The sequence below is a fragment of the Anomaloglossus baeobatrachus genome, chromosome 2 (assembly GCF_048569485.1).
Source record: "Anomaloglossus baeobatrachus isolate aAnoBae1 chromosome 2, aAnoBae1.hap1, whole genome shotgun sequence".
NCBI lineage: Eukaryota > Metazoa > Chordata > Amphibia > Anura > Aromobatidae > Anomaloglossus > Anomaloglossus baeobatrachus.
The window spans coordinates 674,252,951-674,276,763 of NC_134354.1; the positions used below are offsets into that span (position 1 = coordinate 674,252,951).

At 50.1% G+C, this 23,813-nt stretch overlaps 1 protein-coding gene across 1 annotated transcript in view; it reads right to left on the reverse strand.

The window, feature by feature from the left end:
• Positions 1-23,547, reverse strand: part of ATF1 (activating transcription factor 1) — a 57,791-nt gene extending 34,244 nt beyond the window's left edge. The window contains exon 1 of the mRNA XM_075337141.1: positions 23,249-23,547. The gene's annotated coding sequence lies outside the window, so the exon portion shown is untranslated. The remainder of the gene's footprint in view (positions 1-23,248) is intronic.
• Between the last annotated feature and the right edge of the window lie 266 nt (positions 23,548-23,813).

Below are 23,813 nucleotides of genomic sequence, written 5' to 3' on the forward strand. Positions count from 1 at the left end.
CCGACATAGTCAGCAGCTGCTGCTGACTAAGATGTGGAGCTATGCGTGCATGTGTGCCTCCTTCGCACAAAGCATAAAAACTGAGGAGCCCGTGATGCACGGGAGGGTGTATAGCAGAGGGGAGGGGTTTACACTTTTAAGTGTAATACTTTGTGTGGCCTCCGGAGGCAGTAGCTATACACCCAATTGTCTGGGTCTCCCAATGGAGCGATAAAGAAATAAGAATTATTCTTACCGATAATTCGCTTTCTAGGACCTTCCACGACAGCATAGGAGGTTGTCTCTCCACGCCCTAATTGGGACAGGAAGTTCAAGAGGTTTAAAAGGACCCTCCCATCTCCCACAGCCAGTGTCTTACAAAGAATCCATAGCATATGAGAAGTACTACACATTCAGGAATACATGAATACATAGGGGAGGGAATTACCTGCTGTCGTGGAAGGTCCTAGAAAGCGAATTATCGGTAAGAATAATTCTTATTTCTCTAGTCCCTTCCACGACAGCATAGGAGGAATACCAAAGAATTGATACCTAGGGGGGGACCACAGCCTGCAGGACTTTCCTGCCAAAGGCCAAATCCCTGTTGGAATCCAGATCCAGACGATAATGCTTCGTGAAGGTATGGAGCGAAGACCACGTAGCCGCCTTGCAGATCTGCTCAGGGGAGGCCCCTGCCCGTTCGGCCCAGGAGGCAGAGGTAGCCCTGGTGGAGTGCCCCGTGAATCCAGTAGGCGGAGAGAGATGCTGAGCGAGGTATGCATCTCTAATTGCTCGCACAATCCAGTTGGCGACTGTACTCTTAGCCACCTTCTTGCCCTTATTGCGGCCAAAGGGCTGGATGAACAGGTTAGAATCAAGGCGCCAAGAAGCAGTAACCTCTAGGTAGTGCAACACTATCCGACGGACATCCAAAGAATGAAACACTTCCTCACCCGGAGTCCGAGGATTCTGACAGAATGAAGGCAGGACGATGGACTGCGAACGGTGAAAATCCGAAACCACCTTGGGAAGGAAGGAAGGGTCCAGCTGAAAAACAATGCTGTCATCTCTGATGGTCAGATAAGGTTCCCTAACAGACAAAGCCTGAAGTTCGCCGACTCTGCGAGCAGATGTAATAGCCACAAGAAAAGCAGTCTTGTGAGAAAGGGAACGAATGTTACAAGAGCACAGAGGTTCAAACGGAGATTGAGATAGTCCTGTAAGGACCACATTGAGATCCCAGCGAGGCGTCAGGACCCTCCGACGTGGACAGAGTCTACTAGCGGACACAAAGAACCGACGGATCCAACGATGATCTGCCAGAGCCGTGTCAAAGACTGCACTGAGTGCTGACACCTGAACTTTCAGGGAGCTGGGCCTAAGACCTAAGTCTAAACCACTTTGGAGAAAGTCCAGAATCTGCGCAATATTAGGCCGAAAAGGGTCAGGAGGCCGAGAACCACACCAGGAGGAAAATCTCTTCCAGATTTTGTTGTATATACTATTAGTCACAGGTTTACGGTTCTTCTGCAGCGTAGCCACAACTTTGTCAGAAAGCCCTTGAGCCTTCAGTGCCCGGGCCTCAGAAGCCAGGCAGCCAAGTTGAGTTTCTGAGGAGCCGGATGGAAAATCGGACCCTGTGACAGTAAGCTGGGGTCCGAACCTAAGAGGACTGGGCCGTCGATTCCTAGCGTCATGACCAGGCTGTACCAACTCCTCCGGGGCCACAGAGGGGCTACCAGTATAGTTGGGACCCCCTCGTCTCTGATCTTCCTCAGGGCCCGTGCGAGAAGAGGAAGAGGGGGGAACGCGTAAGCGAGGCGAAAGGACCAACTGTGGCAGAAAGCGTCTACCCCTAAAGCCTCGTCCCTTGGGTTCAGGGAGAAATATGTTGCGACCTTGCGATTCTCTGCTGAGGCAAAGAGGTCCACCTCTGGTGCACCCCACCTTGCCACTAGAGAGCAGAACACTGCCTGATCCAGGCTCCATTCCCCTGGATGAACATCCCGACGACTCAGGAAATCCGCCTGAAGATTGAGGGAGCCCTTCAGATGGACCGCAGAAAGGGAGAGCAGAGATTGTTCTGCCCATTGAAAGATTCGGGAGGATACCGACTTCAGGGCGCCTGAGCGTGTACTGCCCTGATGGCGGAGATGTGCCACTGTTGTGACATTGTCTGAATATACCAGGACGTGAGAGTCCCGGACGAGGTCCTGAGCCGCAAGGAGGGCTTCCCTGACTGCCCTGAGCTCCCGGTAGTTGGAGGATTGGGAGCTGACGTAAGGACTCCAGACCCCTTGAAATGGGGAATTTGCCACCATTGCCCCCCATCCACGTAGGCTGGCATCTGTGGTCAGTGTAACCAGGGGTTTCTGAGTCCAGGCAACCCCCACCTGCAGGTTGGCGGGACTCAGCCACCAGAGAAGGGATGAGGAGACGGACTCCGAGAGGCGAAACCTTCTGTTTAGGGATGACGGGAGTCTGTCCCAGTGTGCCAGGATATGATCCTGGAGACACCGAGAATGGGCCTGAGCCCACCTGACCGAGGGGATGCAGGATGTCATGGAACCCAGGGCTGACATAGCCGCTCGAAGCGTTGGGCGAGCCTGCCTGCGGAGCTTCGAGATTTTGGATAACAGAGCTATCCTGTGGCCCTCTGGGAGAAAAGATGCCTGTCTGTCGGAGTCCAGCAGCACTCCGAGAAACTGCCGTGTGGAGGAGGGGGTTAACTGTGATTTTTTGAGATTGGGAATCCATCCCAGAGACCGAAGGATTCCCAAAGACCTCTCCACATGGCTCCGGAGGGTTGGAGCAGACGGAGCCATGAGAAGAAAGTCGTCCAGATACGGAACTAGACAGATACCCTGCAATCTTATGAAGGCGACCACCTCTGCCATGATCTTGGAAAAGATCCTTGGAGCTGAGGAGATCCCGAAGGGAAGTACATTGAATTGGAAATGAAGTACTTCTTCCCCGTGAAGCACCGCAAACCTGAGGTATTGTCTGTGTCCCGGATGGACGGGTACATGGAAGTAGGCATCTTTCAGATCGATAGAGGCCATCTGGTGGTGTAGACCTATCAGGGGAATAGCTGATCTCACCGACTCCATCTTGAACCGCCGGTACCTGACCTGACGGTTTAGACTTTTTAAATTGATAATTATACGGACGTCGCCGGATGGCTTCTTGACCAGGAAGAGACGGGAGTAGTGTCCTATCCCTTCTTCCCGACTCGGGACTGGGGAAACGACCCCCGAGTGCACTAACTCTAAAATCTTTGTGTACAACAGAGTCTGTGAACCCGGCGATGCCAGCGCAGTGACTCGGAGACCCGGAAGAGGGGGGGAAAGGAATTCTATGAGAAGACCGTCCGAGATGATCTTCAGAACCCATTGGCAAGAGGTTATGGACTGCCACTGGGTAAGAAACGCTGAGAGTCTTCCCCCCACCCGGGCCGAGTCACTGCTTGTCCTGCTGAGGACGTTGCTGATGTGGAGGGATGAGGATGTTTCTCCCTCTACCTTTGGGATAGCTCCACCTGCCTGCCTTCCCTTTCCCTCTGGGCTGGGAGGCCTGAGGCATCGAGGGACGAAAGGACCGCTTCCTGGTAGGTCTAGGATCGGGCAAGGCCTTACGATCAGTCGCCTTGTCCAGGATATCATCCAGGGCAGGTCCAAACACCAAATCCCCTTTAAAAGGAAGGGAACAAAGCCTCATTTTAGAGGTGGAGTCTCCACTCCAGGCCTTAAGCCAGAGGGCACGTCGGGCAGAGTTAGAAAGCACCGAGGTCCTGGCTGCCAGGCGGACAGATTCCACCGAGGTATCTGCCAGAAAACAGGTAGCCTTCCTAAGCAAGGGAAGGGATTCCAGTAATTCCTCCCTAGGGGTCCCTTGGGAAATATGAGCCTCCAACTGGTCCAACCACCTAATTAGGGACCTGGATACGCAGGTGGAGGCAATGTTGGCTTGAATAGAGGAAGACGATGCCTCCCAGGACCGCTTCATCAGGCCCTCTACCTTCCTATCCATTTGATCCTTCAGTTGGGAAGTATCCTCAAAGGGAAGAGCCGTTTGCTTAGCTACCCTAGCCACCTGAACGTCTACTCTTGGGATCTCCCAATGTAGTCCCGAAGGTTCCAGAGGAAACCGGCGTCTAAGGTCACTCCGTACCCGCCTCTCAGGACATTCCCATTCCTGAGAAACAATATCCAATATATTGGCATGAACTGGGAATCCCAACTGTTTGACTGACTTCAGGCCAGCAAACATTTCTTCCTGGATTGAAGGAAGAGACTGCACTTCCTCTAAACCCATAGTGCTCCGAACTGCCTCAATAAGATCCCCCAACTCTTCTGAGTGAAAAAGAAGGACTGGTCAGACCCCCCAGATGGAAATCCTTCATCAGGACCCTCAGAGGTGGAATCAGCGTCCTCCTGATCAGAAGGGGTCGACTGGAGTCTCCTCTTTTTTGGAGGAGAGGGTCCAGTAGCAGGGCCAGGAGCAGGGCCAGGAGCAGGGCCAGGAGCAGGGCCAGGAGCAGGGCCAGGAACAGGGCCAGGAACAGGGCCAGGAACAGGGCCAGGAGCAGGGCCAGGCACAGGGAGAGAAGCCAGTGAGGCCCTAATCTCCTGTTTCATCATGGACCGCAACTCATCTATCAGAGATGGTTGTTCGGCCCTAATAACCTGGTCCGTACATTGCTGGCAAAGCTTTTTATCCCATACTGCAGGGAGCTTCTTTATACAGATGGGACATTTTTTAATTTTGTCCACTCTGTCAGGTCTATCAGGCTTATCGGACTTGTCAGTTTTTTCTGACTTCTCAGGCCTCTCTGATTTCTCATTTCTGTCAGTTTTCTTGGTGGCCTTGTCCTCCTAGAAAACACAGAGCAGAGAGCCATAATCACTGATGAGACCTATGTCCGAGGGACCAGTCCCCTCCATACTCACAGTAGCAGGGGGCACACTGGGTTCTGCAGAGGCAGCTGCAGCGGAAGACATGACAGGGAGCACGGTCTTACCATGATCTGATGTCTTCGTGGCAGCCCTTATGGACAAGGGCCTGCCTCCCCAGTGACGGTGCACGTTTCCCCGCCTCCCGCATCCGGTCCTGGGCAGGTCGAGTCGCAGTCGGCGTGCCTCCACGCTGCCTCCGCAAACCGGAAGCGCTCGACCGGAAGTCCGCAAGACCAGAAGTCCCGCCTCCGGGAGCACTTCCGGATCGCTCCGGCAGCGTGCATGCGGGAGGCGGCCGGCGGCTCAGGGAGGACGCCGGCCGGGGAGCTCAACAGCCTGCATCACCCCTCAGGAGGATCCGGAAGGCTGGAGCAGCGGTCCCCCACAGCGTGAGGGAACAGCAAGGGAGGAGCGGTGAAGGCCCGACCGATGCCGTCCGGCTGAAGGTAATAGGGGGAAAAAAAAAAAAAAAAAATATACTGCAGTTCGCCGGCCACCACAGCATAGGAGAAAAAACAAAACCTCTCCATGCCCCATGGGAACAGGAAAGACACTGGCTGTGGGAGATGGGAGGGTCCTTTTAAACCTCTTGAACTTCCTGTCCCAATTAGGGCGTGGAGAGACAACCTCCTATGCTGTCGTGGAAGGGACTAGAGAAAAGATGATGTTACAAAGCAAGCTTTCAAGACTTCTCAGGTCTCTTCATCAGGCATGATGAGAGCAATCAATCATTTTTCAACTGGCTAGCACAGTACCAAAACCTTTTTCTATTAACATTATATATAAGGCACAGGTGTCCAAAACAATACGTCAAACTTGTTTCAGCCATAAACATGCAGCGCTGCCAACACAGGCATCTCTGGAGGGGTTCTACCTCTGAACCCCCAGAACATTAGATGTGCCCAGGACACTGGGAAGGACAGGAGTATGTCTATACAGTAGTGTGTCACATTTACAGAATATTTTTAGCTGTTTTGGTGTCTTTGTTTTCCTCAAAAATTATTTCAAAATTAAAATAAAAACAGAAAAAAAAAAAAAAAAAAGTCAGATGGTTCCAGAGATGGTTCGATATTCTGAAGTCCCAAAAACTTGGGAGATTGTGTAAAAGAAATACAAAAAAAAAAAAAAAAGAAGACATCTGGATGGAGCATGCAGTTTGTCCGAATATTTCTGGACCGTGACCGAATCTTAATGATTTGGGATCTACATGCCGCTATTTTTTTTATTTAAAATGAAACAACAGATGCGATTAAAGTGGAGACTTTCAGGTTTAAGTGAAGGGGTTGAACGAAAATATGCTGTGAAATGTTTAGGAATTGCAACCATTTATATTTATTTTAATAAACAGCTAAAACGCCAAAACTTGTGTTAGTGTCCAAATATTTCTGGCCCTAACCATGTTATTCTAAAACCTCTATTATGCTCAGCTTTGATAGTGCCTTTCAAGATGTGCAAGCGGCCCACGGCATAGGCACGAATACAGCCCCATACCATCACAGATGAAGGAACTGTGATAAGCTGGATGGTCACAACAACAGTAGTTTCCATAAAGAAATTCACAATTTTATTAATCTGATCACAGAGCATTTTTCCAACAGTTTTTTATTTTTACAGTGCATTTTAAATGAGCTTCAGAGAGAAGATGGCAGAGTTTCTGGATTGTATTGGTATGTGGCTTCCATTTTGCATGATAAGGCCGGGGCCACACAGGGCACTACTGCTCGCATGACACTCGGCTCGCGCTGGTAGTACAGCAGAGCCGAGTGTCATGCTAGTATCCCTGCGACTGCGGTCCGACTGTGCGAGCGGACCTCAGCTGCAGGGGGCGGGCCGGCTCTCAGGAGGGGCAGGCCAGCGCTGAGGGCGGGCCAGCTCTCAGGGAGGGGCGGGCCGGCACGGAGGAGGGGAGGGAGGGATTTATCTCCCTCTCTCCTCCGTTGCCGGCTATTGCGATTCTTGCTCTGCACTCGTGGTACACCGGTGTACTGCGAGTGCAGTGCGATTTTTCTCTCGCCCCATTCACTTGAATGGGTGCGAGAGAAATGAGTCTCGCATTACAGTCGCAGCATGCTGCGATTGTTTTCTCGGTCCGATTAGGACTGAGAGATACGTAATTACTTACCGGTAATGTGTTTTTTCCGAACCCATGACGGCACCACGAGAATATAAGGGTGCCGTCATAGGGTGAGGGAAAAAATAATCGCTCATGTGCGCTGACACACAGGCTAGAATTGGCTCGAGTGGAATGCGATGTTTTATCGCACTCCAGTCGCACCAATTTTCTCGCCTTGTGGCTCAGGCCTAAAACTTTTACTTGCATTTGTGGCTTGTACAGCAAACTGTTCACAGTGATTCCTGGAAGTGTTCCTGAGCCCATGCAGTGATTTGCATGACAGATTCACGCTCCTTTTTAAATTAGTACCGTATGAAGGTTTGGAGATCTCAAGCATCCATTATTGACCATCAGCCTTGTCACTTGTGCACATGAATTTCCCAATTTCTGTAGCATCTATGACTACCCCACCATCTACAGTACATGATATCAAAAGATTCAGTCTTTGCAATTTTTACATTGAGCAACATTTTATTTTTCCAAATTGTTCCACAATTTGTAGATGCAGTTGTTCACAGATTGAGGAACATCTCACCATATTTGCTTTTGAGAGACACTGCCTCTCCAACATGCCCTTTTTCTACAGTCATGTGACTTAGTTAAAAACTGACCCCCCCCCAGCTATTTTTCACTAGTACCACTTCCTTTTCCAGCCTTTTGGCAACACAGTTCCAACTTTCATACAGGTTGCGGGCATCAATTTCTAAATGAGTTAATTTTTTCAAATTAAAGGGAATCTTTCACCAGGTTTTGCTCCCCCATCTGAAAGCAATATACTGTAGAGACAGAGACCCCGATTCCCGCGATGCGTCACTTACTGAGCCGTTTGCTGTCATTGCAATAAAAAGTATTTTCTCTGCTGCAGATCTAGCAGTTATACAGAGCTCATGAATATGCTGGACTACCTGGCAGCAGGCCAAGTAGTCCTCTAATGATAATCTCCTGCTGATTAAACAGTGATTAAGCAGCCTGGTAAGTGACAAATCGCTGGAGTTAGGATCTCTGCCCCCTAAATTATGCTGCTCTCAGATTAGGAGGTAAAAATCTGGTGACAGATTCCCTTTGATCATAAGTTGCACATTAGACATTTTTCTATTTAATGTTCTATATTCTGTAGTGAATAAAATATGGCTATAAGAGATTTCCAAGCAGTTGCATTCTTGTTTTCTTTATACCGCGTCCCTACTTTGTTGGAATAGGGATTGTATATATAATCTGATATTTCTTATAGTTCCATTAAATCTCTCTCTGGTAAATGGCTGCAACTACAAACATCTATTAAACATCACAGGACTCAGGAATTGCATGTTATGCAATTCTCCAGCATGTGCTCATAGGGCATTGGGGGGAAAAATGGTTTAGCTGGAGCAGAAGTGCATTTCTTCATTTGATGAAATTTAGCCTGAACTCTGCTTTTACCTATTGCAACATCTGTTACGTAAAATGTCAGTTCCACACTTAGGAAACAGAGATAGATGGAGAAATGATGTAGGGCAGTAAGTCGGCTCCTTCTAAGAAAATATTAATCTAGCGTTATGTACTGTCTCTTTTTCTGGATACATATGTTACCCATTAACTATAAGCTCACATTATACCATTATTTGTGGTACTGAGCCACAAAAAACCTTCTCAGTATAGATTATGGTTTCCACCTTTAGAAATGTTTGGAGTTTTGCATCCACAAGACCTAATAGCACACACCAGTCTTTACCAAAATCTTCAATTATCACACTACACCCTTAGGCTGCTTTCACACATCCGGTTTTTCCTGTGCGGCACAATCCGGCACTTTGCAGAAAAACCGCAACCGTTTTTTTTTTTGCCGCCGGTTGCGGGTTTTTTGCATAGATTTTCATTAGTGCTGGATTGTGCCACATGGGCTTGCGTTCGGTCCGGTTTTTGCCGCATGCGGCAGATTAGCCGATCTGGCGGCCGGATGGAGCGCTGCCTGGCACTTTTTTTGTCCCGCAAAAAAAAACCGCATCGTGCCGCATCGGACCGATGCGGCGCGATTTGCAATGCATGCTTATGTACGCCGCATGCGGCGTCCTGCGGCAAACACCGCATCCGGCCGCCGCATGCTGTTTTTTCCACTGCGCATGCTCAGTAGCGTGCCGCAAGCGGCAAAAAACGGACGGGCCGCATGTCAAAAACTTATGCAAATGATGTGGTATTGTCGCCGCATCCGTTGCATAGGTTTTAGAGCCACATTGGCTGGCTCTGCTAAAACCAGATGTGTGAAAGCAGCCTTACTTGACTGCTGAGGTTCTTCTTTGCATGGAATCTGAGGGAAAAAAATGCTTTGTCCAAAATATGTCTTAAAAAGGGGTAGTCCCATCTCACCCTAGGATACGCCATACACTGACAAGCAAAAGGGTAACAATGTTTGGAATGTTTGACTTTCAGGCTCCATATCTGACCATTCACTACAGCTTTGAGAGTGAGACTACTTTCATTTTATAGACAATCATCTTGGCTCATACTTGCCATTATTTGACATATGATTAGTTCTGCAGATTCTTGTCATGTCACTGCATTGTTACTGTTATACTACAAATTACAACCTGTTTTTACATTCCCTAATAGCGAAGTGTGTTATTAGGTTGATTCCCAAGCGAAATGTCACTCATTTGAATAGAGGAGCAGGCATGAAAATTTCTCAAAAAAAGATAAACATCATTTAGCTCAATGATAGCAGTGTATATTGGCCAAGAAAATTGCCAAACTGCACCATGTGAGTGCCATAACAGTTGGAAGTATATGAAATGAAGTCCGTCCATCCCTTCAAAAGCCAAGAGGTGGACGTCCAGGCAAATATCAGAGTCAACAAGTTGCCTCATCACAATGTCTGAGTTCTGGCGCCACAAACATGGCAGTGGAGGCAACTCATTATTATTATTTATTATTATGGCGCCATCAATTCCATGGCGCTTTACATGTGAAAGGGGTGTACATAATAGGGACAAGTACAATAATCAAATAATACAAGGTACGGACTGGTACAGGAGGATAGAGGTCCCTGCCTCCGAGGGCTCACAGTCTACAAACTCATATGCTTCATAATAGTGAGATCACAGAGGTCCATGCAAGCACCGTGCGACACACGTTACACAAGTCTAGAATGGAGCCCGAAAAAGGTTAATAGTGATAAGCAAGCAATACCATGCTCAAGTGCTCAGTATTCTTTAAAGGGAACCTGTCATCAGAAATTTCGCCCAAAAGCTAAAAGCTTCCCCCTCTGCAGCTCCTGGGCTGCATTCTAGGAAGGTCCCTGTTATTATTGTGCCCCATGTGAGACCAAAATAAAGCCTTTATAAAGTTCTACCTTTTTTGTATGCAGCTTCTGTAAATCCGTCACGGGGGCGGGCTCTCTGCCGTCCGTTATTCTGCCTCCTGGTCCTGTATGCCGCCCCCATCGCTCCTTTCCATATCTGATGCACCGCCCACTGCTCCAGCCATCCCCGCGCATGCCCAGTGCCAGTCTCACAGGACTGAGCAGTGTGACCGCTGGTGACGTGTGCGCAGGCAAGTGATTATGGACGGGACTGTGACTGTTATCAGCAAGTACTCGGCCATAATCTCTTGAGCGCGCAAATCTCTCCAGCATTCACACTGAGCTCAGTGTAGATGCTAGACTGTATGGGCTGCTTCCAGGGATGACGTCCCTTTGTCATGTGATAGTATTTCGAACACGCCCCTATCACATGACAAAGGGACGTCATCCCTGGAAGCAGCCCATACAGTCTAGCATCTACACTGAGCACAGTGTGACCGCTGGTGAGGTTTGCGCGCTCAAGAGATTATGGCCGGGTACTTGCTGATAACAGTCACAGTCCCGTCCATAATCACTTGCCTGCGCACACGTCACCAGCGGTCACACTGCTCAGTCCTGTGAGACTGGCACTGGGCATGCGCGGGGATGGCTGGAGCAGTGGGCGGTGCATCAGATATGGAAAGGAGCGATGGGGGCGGCATACAGGACCAGGAGGCAGAATAACGGACGGCAGAGAGCCCGCCCCCGTGACGGATTTACAGAAGCTGCATACAAAAAAGGTAGAACTTTATAAAGGCTTTATTTTGGTCTCACATGGGGCACAATAATAACAGGGACCTTCCTAGAATGCAGCCCAGGAGCTGCAGAGGGGGAATCTTTTAGCTTTTGGGCGAAATTTCTGATGACAGGTTCCCTTTAAAGCAGTTGGACACTCAGATGAGCGAAACTCAAGCATCCGAGTATAATTTAGTCAATGGGGGACTTGAGCAATTTTCTGGGAAGTTTTTGGGAAAAATGCTCAAGTCCCCCATTGACTTCCATTATACTTGGGTGCTACAGTTGTGCCCATCCAAGCATCCAACTGCTCTTAGTGAGTAGAGAGCAGCAGAAGATGGTAGTGCTCGCTCATCACTAGTGAAGAAACGCCAACTCAAGTTTGCAAAAAAGTACAAAGAATGGACAGTAGAAGAGTGGAAATGGGTATTTGGAGCGATGAGGCTAAATGCAATAGACTAGGCTCTGATGGGTCACAATGGGTCTGGGAAAAAAAAACAAAGGAAAAAGAGGCTAATGGATTGAGAAATTGAAGGAACTGTCAGGTTCAGTTGAGGAAGCCTGATGATATGGGGTGTGTTTTACAACCAAAGACCTTGGACACGACCAGGATTGATGGTGGTCTCAATGCAGAGATATATGCGAGTATTCTATAAGACATCGAGTGCTATGGGTATAAAAAGGACAACAGAATGCTCCAGCAGGACAATAAACGTCGAGTTTGTTGAAGAAATGGTTTAATGACAATGAAGTAGAGGTGCTGGATGGAATCCACAGTCCTTGGACTTCAACACAATTGAACACTTGTGGGTAGAGTTGAAGAAAAAGCTGCATACATGCCCATGTGTGTAGGGGTTAAAATACAGAATTCAACGATATGTCACATGTAAAGCTCCTATGCTGTTTACTTAAACCGAGTGTTTTATCACTAGGACATTATCATTGCTACGACTAGCTGGCTTGTGTCATATTATCTGACTCTTCCCGTTCGTTATTTGCAGCTCACAGTCTATAGACAGTGTATACACAGAGTCTTGTGTTGGTGGAGGCAGGATATACAGCTTTGCTGCATGGCTAAATCTAAAAACTCTGTCAGAACTTATGCACCCAGTAATCTTAGATTTAAGATGCTGCTCTCAGATGAGGTAGCGAAAACCTGCTGACAGATTCCCTTTAAAATAGATACAAGTCTCATTGATGGGACTCACATCCTGAACATAATCTCTAAATGTATAAGGCATGTGTGCGCACTGGAAAATAACTTTTTCATAAGAAAAATCCGCACCCTCTGGCAGAATACCGCACTCGTGGCAAAAACCGCGGTAATACCGCACCCGTGGTTTTTCCGTGGGTTGGTACATGCGGTTTTTTACCATTTCTATGGCAAAAAACGCAGGTACCTGCGGAACAGAAGTGACATGCTCCTTTTTGCTGCAGAAATTCTGCAGCAAAACCTACCGTAGAGGTAAAAAAAAAAAACAAAAACGCAGTACGGGCACATCTTTTTTTTTTTTTTTCCCATAGGTTTTGCTGGGGAAGGACTGCAGCAAGGTTAGGAACAAAAAACCCACCTTTTCTGCTGCGAAAACCAAGGCAAATAACGCAGTGTGTGCACAGTGCCTAAGATTGGAATACCCTTTTAAGTAAGACCTTGGTTACATGGAGAATTCTGTAGTGCAACGCAAGGATTTTATGGAATGAGCTGCAATCCTAAGGCACGGGACTCTGTATCTGCGGATTTTTTTGCATCAAAATCCGCAGCTTTCCCCCGGAATCCGCACCTTTTCATAGGTGCGGATTTGATGCGGATTTTGCGATTTTTTTTTAATTCAATTGAATAGGCAAAATCCGCACGAAAATCCGCAACAATAATTGACATGCTGCAGATTTTTCCGCACGATTTCCGCTGCGGAAAAATCCGCAGCGTGGGCACAGCATTTCCCAAATGCCATAGAAATGGCTGGGGAGTAGCTGTGCTGCAGATTTCTGGAAAATCCGCGGCTTTTTTGCGAGAAATCTGCGGCAAAATCCGCGCATTTTCCGCAGCGTGGGCACATAGCCTTAGGGTACTTTCACACTTGCGTTCAGCGGAGTCCGTCACTATGGAGAATAGCGCAGTCCGTTAACGCACTGCGCTATTTTCCATAGACTTGTATGGATGACGCACTGTAACGCAAGTGTCAGCGTTGCATCCGCTGGACGATGCAGCGTCGTTATTTTGACGCTGCTTCGGGCGGAAGAAACGCAGCATGGAACTTTTTTTGAACAGCGCAATCCGTAGGATTTCACTGTGCATGCTCTTTTTTTTTTTTTTTTAAAAAAAAAAAAAAAAAATTATTTTGTCTCTCGGTGGCCGAACGTTCAGCTGAGCGCCCGGCCGCCGGCATGCGAGAGCGCTCAGCTGAGCCCCCGGCCGTCGGCATGCGAGAGCGCTCAGCTGAGCCCCCGGCATGCGAGAGCGCTCAGCTGGGCCCCCGGCATGCGAGAGCGCTCAGCTGGGCCCCCGGCATGCGAGAGCGCTCAGCTGGGCCCCCGGCATGCGAGAGCGCTCAGCTGGGCCCCCGGCATGCGAGAGCGCTCAGCTGGGCCCCCGGCATGCGAGAGCGCTCAGCTGGGCCCCCGGCATGCGAGAGCGCTCAGCTGGGCCCCCGGCATGCGAGAGCGCTCAGCTGGGCCCCCGGCATGCGAGAGCGCTCAGCTGGGCCCCCGGCATGCGAGAGCGCTCAGCTGGGCCCCCGGCATGCGAGAGCGCTCAGCTGGGCCCCCGGCATGCGAGAGCGCTCAGCTGGGCCCCCGGCATGCGAGAGCGCTCAGCTGGGCCCCCGGCATGCGAGAGCGCTCAGCTGGGCCCCCGGCATGCGAGAGCGCTCAGCTGGGCCCCCGGCATGCGAGAGCGCTCAGCTGGGCCCCCGGCATGCGAGAGCGCTCAGCTGGGCCCCCGGCATGCGAGAGCGCTCAGCTGGGCCCCCGGCATGCGAGAGCGCTCAGCTGGGCCCCCGGCATGCGAGAGCGCTCAGCTGGGCCCCCGGCATGCGAGAGCGCTCAGCTGAGCCCCCGGCATGCGAGAGCGCTCAGCTGAGCCCCCGGCATGCGAGAGCGCTCAGCTGAGCCCCCGGCATGCGAGAGCGCTCAGCTGAGCCCCCGGCCGTCGGCATGCGAGAGCGCTCAGCTGAGCCCCCGGCATGCGAGAGCGCTCAGCTGAGCCCCCGGCATGCGAGAGCGCTCAGCTGAGCCCCCGGCATGCGAGAGCGCTCAGCTGAGCCCCCGGCATGCGAGAGCGCTCAGCTGAGCCCCCGGCATGCGAGAGCGCTCAGCTGAGCCCCCGGCATGCGAGAGCGCTCAGCTGAGCCCCCGGCATGCGAGAGCGCTCAGCTGAGCCCCCGGCATGCGAGAGCGCTCAGCTGAGCCCCCGGCATGCGAGAGCGCTCAGCTGAGCCCCCGGCATGCGAGAGCGCTCAGCTGAGCCCCCGGCATGCGAGAGCGCTCAGCTGAGCCCCCGGCATGCGAGAGCGCTCAGCTGAGCCCCCGGCATGCGAGAGCGCTCAGCTGAGCCCCCGGCATGCGAGAGCGCTCAGCTGAGCCCCCGGCATGCGAGAGCGCTCAGCTGAGCCCCCGGCATGCGAGAGCGCTCAGCTGAGCCCCCGGCATGTGAGAGCGCTCAGCTGAGCCCCCGGCATGTGAGAGCGCTCAGCTGAGCCCCCGGCCGCCGGCATGTGAGAGCGCTCAGCTGAGCCCCTGGACACCGGCATGTGAGAGCGCTCAGCTGAGCCCCTGGACACCGGCATGTGAGAGCGCTCAGCTGAGCCCCTGGACACCGGCATGTGAGAACGATCAGCTGAGCCCCTGGACACCGGCATGTGAGAAGGATCAGCTGAGCGCCCGGACGCCGGCATGTGAGAGCGCTCAGCTGAGCGCCCGGACGCCGGCATGTGAGAGCGCTCAGCTGATCGTTCACAATAATCTGTTGCCGGTAAAACTGTAAAGAAAGAAAAAAAAACCGCTTCCGTTGTTTTGTACGATCCGTTGCATCCGTTGTGCCACTATATGCAACGTCACACAACGCAATGCAACGGAAGCCGTCCAACGCAAGTGTGAAACTAGCCTAAGAAGTACATCGAGTTGTATGTGATGAGGACGACTTCAGCTGTCACTTGTACAAAATGACCAAAACCCCCATGTAGGTCAGGCTGGAGATCCGTTCTGGAGATCAAGAACTAATAAAAATGGAAGGTCACGAGTGTGAAGTCCACTATTCTGTGATTTTAGGGGTGGTATGACAATAAAAAGACAATTTAATTTGGTCTTGTGTTTCCAACTCCAGTGGAGAACTGAGCACCGGAGGAAGCTGCCGAGATGCAGGATTTCATAGCACCCAATGCACATGGTTCACATTCTAGCAGGTCTACACTCTTCTCAATTCAGTGGGAACCTGTCAGCCCAAACCACCAATATAAATATGGCCCCTATGAAAATCTCACATGTAGTGTTTTAGTAACGGAAGTTTATTCCAATCTGTTAATTAGGCAGCGCGGTGCACCCTTGTTGTCACCAAGAAGCTCCCTGTACCACTCTACTGATCGGTTGTGCACGTCTCGCCATCCTCACTGAGAACTGACAGCTTTGACTTGCTGCCTGCAGCGAGCGCCGTCTACAGAAAAGGTCTCTTTAATAATGAATATGATGTGACTAAAAAGGTTTTGCTTTATTAGGTAGAGAACATAGAGCGATAGGACATATCGAGCCTTCATACATATATCCAAAAAAAACCCATCTATTATGACGTCCAATGGCCGAAAAATGTCACCAAATCATGCAGCCAGTGGGCATCACAGTGGTCACAGTATTACACGCATGCAGGACGCAGTGTGCCATCACATTTATGGCAAGTAGAAAAATAAGCTGCAACATCTTTTTTTTTTTCTTTAACTTTTTTTTATTTTCCATTGACAGCTGTAGGAGGGTTTCGTTTCTGCTTCTGCTGTAGGAGTTGTATGTGAGAATTAAAGGAACGAAAAGTGCACTGAGCAATTGGCTATGCCAACGGTGCACCGAGCCCCCTCATTTATATCAAAACTGGTTTTATATCACACTAAATTACTAAAATCTACAGTACCAAATATAATTTACATAGTTCAATTTCAGTTTTGGGGGTGACAGACTCCCTTAAAGTGTGGGATTTTGATTTGGGAGAGAGGGTGTCACCGGACTCTAACCACCTAGATGCCCATGATCAGCAATGACCAAGGCATCTGTGGGGCTGACCAGGAAGGACTGGAGTCATCTCGGATCCTGGCCATTAGTTTGGGCATACACATGAGATAACTAAGTGATCATCCGATACACTGCTCTCTCCATATTCCCACATACAAATGAGCGTTCATGTGTTTTCAGCGAGTAGAAAGCAAGGCAGCTCGGTGCACCGTTGGCATAGCCAATTGCTCGGTGCACCGTTGGCATAGCCAATTGCTCGGTGCACCGTTGGCATAGCCAATTGCTCGGTGCACCGTTGGCATAGCCAATTGCTCGGTGCACTTTTTGTTCCCTTAATTGTCACATACAACTCCTACAGCATAAGCAGACCTAGTTCTGCTGAGTTTGGTACAACTGTATCCAGTTCAAGCAAACTGAGGTCATTACATCAGCACGTGTCTCCGAGCTTGTTGGCTGTAGTGTATCAATCCAGGCTGTTTAGGATCTCATGGTGTCCACCTCTCCAGCGAGCCCAGGTATGTATACAGCGCTGTGTGACTGCGGGGAGCTGACAATCCATGGACACAGGCGGCAGCAGAGGTGACGTCACTGTACTCATTTATCATTCAGGGGGCTGAATTCTACATCTCTGCAGGAAGTCACTGTATTGTCTAGAAGGCTCCTGAAAAGACTTATTTACAGCTCAATCATTCACTTCCAAGAAGGCTTTTACAATGTAAATGTGCCATATGTTGTGATTGGACCGGTGAAACCATCGGGTGATGACTCATGGTGACCACAAGCCGATTTCATCACTTTCCTGCCAGATCAGCAAAAACATGCAGAGCTCAGTGTGCGCAATGTGGCCGCAGTGCAGACGCCATGGAACCGAGGTGACATCAGAACCCCGGCCTGTGTGGGCCAGAAGAGAGGCCATCCTCACCACTCCCATTCTCTTACAATGCTGAAGTTGCTTTCTTATTTGTCAGTTTCTTATTCGGCAAATTTAGTATTTTCAGTTTTTTTTTTACAGGTTTAACAAAAAAAATAATATCACAATAACACAATACAATGCACTGATGTGCCCTAATATAAATACACTGAAAATCAGCTGCGGAAATTATAAAACTGGCAAAAAAATGGGCATCAAAGTAGTCACCGAAGTATGTTAGTGAATGGGTTAAATGGCTTTGGGCCACTGATCCAACATCACATTTGCATACCTAGTGATGCCCTTAATTAAACTCAAGTGACTTCAGCCTGGCCCAAAGGGGTTCTGGGCATCAAAACTGGCATCAAAGGGGGCAAATGGCCAGTTTTCACAGATTTGAATAAGTAACTTGTATTTGAGGGGTTAAATGGTTTTGGGCCACTGATCTCACAACACATTTACATACCTAGTGATGCCACACATCACATTCCGATCACTCCAGCCTGGCCCAAACATCACTAGGTATGTAAATGTGTTGTGAGATCAGTGGCCCAAAACCATTTAACGCCTCAAAAATACAAGTTACTTATTCAAATCTGTGAAAACTGGCCATTTGCCCCCTTTGATGCCAGTTTTGATGCCCAGAACCTGTTTGGGCCAGGCTGGAGTGATCTGAATTTGATGTGCGACATCACTAGGTATGTAAATATGGTGTGAGATCAGTGGCCCAAAACAATTTAACCCCTCAAAAACACCAGTTACTTATTCAAATCTGTGAAAATTGGCTGTGTGCCTAGTTTGATGCCAGTTTTGATGCTTAGAACCCCTTTGGGCCAATCTGAAGTCACTTGAATTTGATTAGTGCCATCACTAGGTATGCAAATGTGGTGTTAGATCAGTGGCCCAAAGCAATTTAACCCATTCACTAACATACTTCAGTGGCTACTTTGATGCCCATTTTTTTGCCAGTTTTATAATTTCCGCAGCTGATTTTAAGTTTATTTATATTAGGGCACATCAGTGCATTGTATTGTGTTATTGTGACGTTGTTTTTGTTGTTAAACCTGTAAAAAAGTGAAAATACTAAATTGCTGAATAAGAAACTGACATAAGAAACCAGCTTCAGCATCGTTGTTCTCTTTCTATAGATGACTTAAGTGGGCTTTACACACTGCGATATCGGTCCCGATATCGCTAGTGTGGGTACCCGCCCCCATCTGTTGTGCGACACGGGCAAATCACTGCCCGTGCCGCGCAAAATCGCCCGGACCAGTCACACATACTTACCTGCCCGGCGACGTCGCTGTGACCGGCGAACCGCCTCCTTTCTAAGGGGGCGGTCCGTGCGGCGTCACAGCGACGTCACTAAGTGGCCGCCCAATAGAAGCAGAGGGGCGGAGATGAGCGGGACGTAACATCCCGCCCACCTCCTTCCTTCCGCAAAGCGGCCGGGAGGCAGGTAAGGAGAGCTTCCTCGTTCCTGCGGTGTCACACGGAGCGATGTGTGCTGCCACAGGAACGAGGAACAACCTCGTTACTGCTGCAGTAACGATTTTTGAGAATGGACCCCCATGTCACCGATGAGCGATTTTGCACGTTTTTGCAACGATGCAAAATCGCTCATAGGTGTCACACGCAACGACATCGCTAATGCGGCCGGACGTGCGTCACCAATTCCGTGACCCCAACGAGTTCGCATTAGCGATGTCGCAGCGTGTAAAGCCCGCTTTAGGCTACTTTTACACATCAGTTTTTTGGCATCCGGCGTGTGCTTGATGCAATGGATCCAGCGCAGAATATGCAAAAACGGATGCGCCTGATCCTTTTTTTTACGGATCCGGTATACCTGATCCGGTGCATCCAGTTTTTCATCCGTTTCGTCCTTTTTTTTTTGCTGGATCTGTTTTTTTTCAATACATTGGAGCATGCTCAGTTTACAAAAACTGATCCAGCGGCCGCATCGTTTTTTTGCCGCATTACGCTGGATACGGCGTCCATAGGCTTCCATTGTAAATTACGCCGTATCGTGCCGGATTTGGTGCTATGCGTTTTTTTGTCAGACAAAAAAAGTTACAAGAGACGTTCCATCCGGCCGCCGCATTAGCCAATTACGCCGGATCCGGCAAAAGCCGGATGCAATGCAAGGCCATCAGGCACAATCCGGCACTAATACAAATCAATGAGGATAAAATGGATACGACGCCGGATCCGTTTTTTTCCGGATTGTGCCTGATGGAAAAAACTGATGTGTGAAAGTAGCCTAAATGATCTATCAGAGGCTGGAGGTTCCTTATAATATCTGTCATATTCCTCGGGTCTCATCTGGGGGGGCTGCAGCTCCGACGTGCACCCTTCACTGAGGCGGAATTCACATATCCTAGTGCTGTCCATTGTTTTTCTAGGAAAAACAAACTAAAAGTTTCATTGATCCATACACGCAACCATATTATGAACGGATCTGTTAGATTCAGAGCAGATCTTATTCTTATAGTTTTGAGGATCAGACTCGGCTGTTAGTCTGTGGGGATCTGTGAGACACCGAAGAAATTAGCATCACAGACTTTGTACTTCAGAGTTTCATCAGTTTTAACTGATACATGGTTAAGAGTCAAGGGTTAAAAAAGTTCCGACAATATCTCCTTCAGGGAAAGAAGAAAAAGATGGGAAAAAAAACCCTGAAGCAACTAGGATCACACCCGAGGAATACATTGTTCCCTTTCTCTTGGATGGTAACGCTCACATGGAAGTGCAAATGCAGCCTAATGAATGGGAGAGATGAGGAAAGAATGGAAGATCCCAGCGCTGCGCCATCCCCTCCAGCTATAACAATGAGTCCAGTGATACAATGCAGTGATCAGCAGCTCAGACATCCGCACATCAGACCGGGGATATATAATATACAGGACATCAGGGTGGAGACATGAGCGGGCCCCTTACCCAGGGATGAGAGCTCAGTAACCATCAGTGTGCAGGAAGGCAGATTACTATTAGGTGCAGGGATTCCATGTGCTGACATTATTACATGCAGTGATGGCAGTGTACAGGCACTATTAGATTACTATTACATGCAGTGATGGCAGTGTACAGGCACTATTAGATTACTGTTACATGCAGTGATGGCAGTGTACAGGCACTATTAGATTACTGTTACATGCAGTGATGGCAGTGTACAGGCACTATTAGATTACTGTTACATGCAGTGATGGCAGTGTACAGGCACTATTAGATTACTGTTACATGCAGTGATGGCAGTGTACAGGCACTATTAGATTACTGTTACATGCAGTGATGGCAGTGTACAGGCACTATTAGATTACTGTTACATGCAGTGATGGCAGTGTACAGGTACTATTAGATTACTGTTACATGCAGTGATGGCAGTGTACAGGCACTATTAGATTACTGTTACATGCAGTGATGGCAGTGTACAGGTACTATTAGATTACTGTTACATGCAGTGATGGCAGTGTACAGGCACTATTAGATTACTGTTACATGCAGTGATGGCAGTGTACAGGCACTATTAGATTACTGTTACATGCAGTGATGGCAGTGTACAGGCACTATTAGATTACTATTACATGCAGTGATGGCAGTGTACAGGCACTATTAGATTACTGTTACATGCAGTGATGGCAGTGTACAGGCACTATTAGATTACTGTTACATGCAGTGATGGCAGTGGACAGGCACTATTAGATTACTGTTACATGCAGTGATGGCAGTGTACAGGCACTATTAGATTACTGTTACATGCAGTGATGGCAGTGTACAGGCACTATTAGATTACTATTACATGCAGTGATGGCAGTGTACAGGCACAGTGTACAGCTGTGATCAGATTCCAGGATCACAGTATGAGGACACTCGGCTCACGCTGGCAGCAGACCGGGAGCCAAGGGTCTGTAGGATATCGCATCCAATGCTCTCACATTGAATGCCATATGCGTGTGTGGCCCCAGCCTAAAACTGTTCAGTGCAGTTAGTCACCGCCAAGACATCACTGTCGGGAGCAGTGTGTTGGCACAATGACATCACTATTGGGCAGTGGTGTATCGCCAATAGCGGCAGGTCACGCAACTGCTATGGGGCCCATGGGAGGGGTGGGGCCCGCGGACCCCAGTGCCTGCTTCAGCTGGATGTACATCTGAGAGCACACATTCAGCTGCAGTGCAGCACATAGACCTGTCGGGTGCCTGCACTGCAATGTGCCAGCCAATTAAGGATATGAATATTCACTGCTCCCCACGCCCATAGTCCCGCCCACCTCTGCACTGAAGATGCTGCTGAGAGGTGAGTGAGATAATGGGTGTGGGGAGCAGTGAATATTCATCTTCTTTAGTAACAGCATGCGTGCTCACCCAGCTTTCTGTAACGGCTGGACGGTCACGTGTGCCGCTATTAAAGAAATTAAATATTGACTGCTCCCTTCGCCCATAATCCCTTCATGTGGAGTAGTGAATAGGCTGGCAGCTGACGGCTGTGTAAGTGGCCGCTCATGACAGTGACATCAAGAGCTGCGTTGCTTACACACTGAAGACAGTTGTCAACATCGGAGGAGCACACCAGGGGAGTGGAGGGAAGTATAATTGTTTTTTATTTTTTCACTGTGTGCAGCGTAATAGGGCATCATATGTACCAGGATGGTGCCATGGTGGGGTTATACACCAGGGTGGGGACAATATGGGGACATATAACCAAACCAGGACTTGTGGGGACATAAATACCAAGATGGGGACTTTATGGGGATACCAGGATGGGACATGAGCGGAACATATACCAGGATGGGGACAAATATTTCAGAATGGAGAACATACATATCAGGTTGGGGGACATTTTTGAGGAAGTGGCCCAGAGTGGTGGACATTACTACATAATGAAAGGGCGGGGGGCAACTTGTGTGTCTTTATAGATTTTGTGGCCCCTACATCTGACCAACATGTGAGGTGTTGGAGGGGAGGGGAGGGGAGAGGGGGTCAGGCCCAAATTTTGAAAGGGGCCCATCGGACTCTAGTTATGCCAATGGGTAACAGGTTCCCTTAAGAACTAAATTATAAAATGGACGGCCAGCTACCTACTTTGCCTGGGGGGGCATGGGGCAAGCTGCACCATGTATAACGGCACAAGGCAATGTATTATGGAGCTTCTATTTCAGGGCAAACTCTTTCTTGGACAATTTATAAACTAACACATGCATGCCTGGATTTAAGAACAAACATTGATTATTTAATATTATTTTGGTGGGCCCCCATGAACACCCCCGCTGTAGGGTGCAGCGCGCTACCGCCGTGACATCGCTGTAGGGTGCAGCGCGCTACCGCCGTGACATCGCTGTAGGGTGCAGCGCGCTACCGCCGTGACATCGCTGTAGGGTGCAGCGCGCTACCGCCGTGACATCGCTGTAGGGTGCAGCGCGCTACCGCCGTGACATCGCTGTAGGGTGCAGCGCGCTACCGCCGTGACATCGCTGTAGGGTGCAGCGCGCTACCGCCGTGACATCGCTGTAGGGTGCAGCGCGCTACCGCCGTGACATCACTGTAGGGTGCAGCGCGCTACCGCCGTGACATCGCTGTAGGGTGCAGTGTGCTATCGCCGTGACATCGCTGTAGGGTGCAGCGCGCTATCGCCGTGACATCGCTGTAGGGTGCAGCGCGCTACCGCCGTGACATCGCTGTAGGGTGCAGCGCGCTATCGCCGTGACATCGCTGTAGGGTGCAGTGTGCTATCGCCGTGACATCGCTGTAGGGTGCAGTGTGCCGGCACTATGACATCACTGTAGGGTGAAGCTGCTGGTACTGTGACCCCACTATCGGGTGCAGTGTGCCGGCACTATGACGTCACTGTTCGGTGCCGGCCGCGGCTCCGTACAGGACTCCTGTGGTCGGTGCTCGCACAGCACACGGCCGCCCGCAGAGGTGGCCGGAGAGGCGCCGAGGTCCCTGGTGGAGCCTCCGGGCCTCCCCGTGGCTCGCGGTCCCGGCCAGGTGCTCTCCGCTCCTCCTCCGCTCAGGCGGCTGTTTTGCTTTAATTACCTGCGTCCTCTGAACTCACAGCTCAGGGATCCGCTCCAGCCAATCACCGGGGTGAACGTCTCGGGTCCCCAGGGGAGCCGCCTCCTCTCCGGATCCCGTCACAGGAAGAACCTCACAAAGTCGCAGACAAGGAACCGCCAAATTGCCAAACCCAGCGGGGCCGAGTCCAGGCGGGACGCAGCGCCCTCATCCGCACAGGGGGTGCACCTTGTACGACGTCCGGTAGGCCTTCACTTGACGTCAGCGTAGCCCGTGACGTCACTACCATGGTGACGTGCTGCTCGGGAAAGGCGGGAGGTAATGCCTCTTCCGCTTGGGAGCTCAGATGAATTACCCGCGGAGGGGAGGCGGGGACGTGCTGAGCCCGCCGTGTTACTGTGCGCGGACCTGGATCCCCCTGCATACTTGCAGCAGTGGTACGGCCCCAGGTATGGCGCACAGTCAGCGGTGATCTCATTGTTCTGCAGGGAGGGGGAGCGGCCGCCGCACACAGGGCTCGGCCCCGCCAGCAGCTGACATCACATTACGTGACACTCAGTCATTGTGAGCACAGTCCTGCGTGCAG